We start from the raw sequence: 3,082 nt of genomic DNA, 5'->3' as shown, positions 1-3,082 counted from the left end.
ACCCATGCCAGCTTCGGCCAGCCTGTCATGCTCAGAGCACTCAGAGGCCACCAGATGTAGCCCCGACCCCTCCCGCATGGGCCCGTGTCACGCTCACGGCTGCACCGGCGTCCGGCCCTGCCCGCCAAGCTTCTAGAGGTCTTCCCTGACTTACGGTGTGGCCTGGCACTCGGGACTCGGGAGGGTGGCAAGTTGGGTCCCCTCCGAACTCAGTCACACTGCTGTCTTGGTATCCTGCTGCATTATGGCCGGGCCACGTTTGCCAGGCCCTGCCAAGCCTATGGTCTGGAGGAACGATCCGTGTCTTCAGGCCTGGATCGCATGGACACTTTCCTCACCAGGCATCTCCTTTCCTGGCTGTTGCCTGCTCGCTGGTCCGTGGCCTGCAGGGTCCGTGTGGCTGTCCTCTCTCACACTGGCCATTCTTTAGAGACGGCACCAATCCCGAGCAAGAACATGCTGAATTCATTTCTGGGCAGGCGTGGCCCACACTTCCTTCTGGCCCAAAGGGAGCAGACAGGGCAGGCAGCACAGCCCAGCAGGGGGCTCTGTCGGCCCTCAGAGGGGCGGCTGCTGCCCCGAGGTGGGGGGCAGGTACAGGGGCTGTGCGGGCCGCTGCCTGCTTCAGACCATGCAGGAGAGCAGTGCCATGGGAAAGCCCAGAGGGACCTCTCCCTCCAGTGATGGAACTGTCGCCAGAAGTCCCGAACCCAGTGGTTTCCATGGAAACCCGGGCCCTTGCTGCTGACAGAATACCTCGCAGAATGGGGCTGCTTGGGAAGACTGACCACTGGTCTTGGCTGAGCCTGGGGATGTGCCAAGACAGTTAGGCCGTCTCCCCTGCAGGCCCCGGGGACAGTGCGTCTGCCTGGGGCCACTGACTGCTCCCAGCCGTCTCCTCTCCTCACAGACCTGGCCGGCTCCAGGGTTTCTAGAAACTCTGGGATGGGGCAGGAACAATGCTCACACCTGACCATAATATTTCACAGCACCCCCCACTTCTCTCTCTCGTGCAATAACGTGAAAAGCAAACATTTCCCCGTCTGTGATCTAATGAAGCGATCCTGGCATCTCCGACGGAGTATGTCACCAACACGGGTCTACATCCGTGGAGAGCGCCCCGCCCTCAGGCAAGGTGGAGGCTGCAGGAACCACATCGTCCCAGCCCCGCTGTGCAGTCCCATTGGCCAGGCAGGTGCAGGACCCGGGGAGGATGCTCACGGCAGCACGGTCTCTGGTGAAAACCACACGAGGCTGATGGTCTTACCCGTGACCCCACAGCTCAGGCAGCAGCATTGTCAGCCCCCGCAGCCCATCACGGCCAACCCACGGAGGGCATGTGAGCCATGCTCCCCGGGCTCCTTGATCACCATCCCCGGTGTGGTCTGGGGAGTGCGGAGTGGTCATGTGAAAATGCACTCAGAGTGCGTGGCTTTGGTCTGAGGGTGCACAGCCCATGCTGAGGGCATGCAGCCCGTGCTGAGGGCATGCAGCCCGTGCCTCGTTTGTTTGTGACATGCGCTTCCAGGCCCTTTGGAGGTAGAGCCTCAGGTAACCTGGGCTGAGACCCCGTCAGCCGGCCTTCCTGTGCCTGGGGGACATGGCTCTCCATTGGTCACCATGGGGGACCCAGCTATGGATCCCTCTGAGGCCATCGTGTGCAGCCGTGGGGGTACCGAGGGCAGCCGTAAGGTGTCGCAGTGCTGGCCAAAGCGCTGGCCCTCACAGGAGCTAACTTCGGTGTGGAGATCCCTTCTGGGACAGACCGAGAGTCAACGTGTGACGTCCTGTCGTTGCTGTTAAGGCCTCAGACGAGAACGCCTGCCATGTGAGGACTGGAGCTTCGGGGCTTGTCGGTCCTCAGGAGCTTCTTATGGTGCCAGCCCAGCCCTGATAGGCACACCTGGGACTTCAGAAACACTGAGAAAATGAGACCAAACGGTGAGTTTATTTCAGTGCAAAAATGAACATTGCATGCATTTTTTCATAATACACATTCCTGTTAATTTTGTTCTTTTTCTTGTTTATTTTATTCGTGATAGTGCCTGCCTGAGAGACAGAAACAGGCAGCCTCTCAGGGTCCCATCACACCTCCCAGCCCATGAGGGTCTCAGGTTGACCAGGGGCCCCTCCTGGGTCAGGCCTCGTGGCCTCCAGCACCACAGTGCAGCCGCCACCTGCCACTGTGCCCTCGCCAGGCCTCCAGGGGCTGCTGAAGATCCTTTGCATGCAAAGACACGGAGAAAGGAGGCAATTTCCTAGTAATTCCGCTCATTTAGGGTGAATAAATACATGCCCTCCCCAGCCATCACTTCCTCTTAGAGAGATATTCTCACCGACCCAGCAAACTGACAGGACTTCACTCTAAGGTTCTGTTTCTACAGTCGGGGTATTCAGGGACTTAAGTCCTGGGGTTTGGAGTAGGAAGAGGAGCAAGGGGTTTCCACCTCGGAACTTGGGGAGGGTGACAGGTCCGAGGAGCCACGGGTTCCTGGTGCTGTGGAAGGGTGCCGGGCCCTCTGCAGCAGGCGACCACGGGCAGAGGCAGAGCGGGAGTCCACATTTCACAGGCTGCTCGAGAGGCATGAAGTCTGTTGCCGTCAGCCGACCACGGGTCCTCGGATCGGCTCCTGAAACTCACGCAGGTCGGGTAGTGGAGGTCTCTGGTCCCAGACTTTCAGAATCAGCACAAATGTGGGACCCGGTCTGGGCGACCACACGACATCCGCCACCCCTCACCTGATCCGCAGGGGAGGACCTGGCCGCAGAGTGGGCTCCCCTGCCCCTGCCCGGGCCGTGAACGCCGCCCGTGGGTCGCCCTTGCTGTGCACACTAAGGACCTTCTTTCTCTCCTAGGTGGCTCTAAGCAGGCCCGTGCTCACCTCGCGGGGGTTGCCCCACACGGCCACAGCCACCGCAGCGCTCACGGGAAGGAGGCTGAGAAACCTAGTCAGAGGCTGCCCCAGCATGCTTTTCTGTGTGCCCACGAGCATGTCACGGAGGGCAGCTTACCCTGTGAGGCGAGCACGTCAGGTGTGTGGACGGGGCTCCGGCCGCCTCCTGAGTGGTCCGGCCCCTGTCT

The sequence above is a fragment of the Tupaia chinensis genome, unplaced genomic scaffold (assembly GCF_000334495.1).
Source record: "Tupaia chinensis unplaced genomic scaffold, TupChi_1.0 Scaffold143591_1, whole genome shotgun sequence".
NCBI classification, from domain to species: domain Eukaryota; kingdom Metazoa; phylum Chordata; class Mammalia; order Scandentia; family Tupaiidae; genus Tupaia; species Tupaia belangeri.
Note: the sequence above shows the minus strand (reverse complement) of the source record.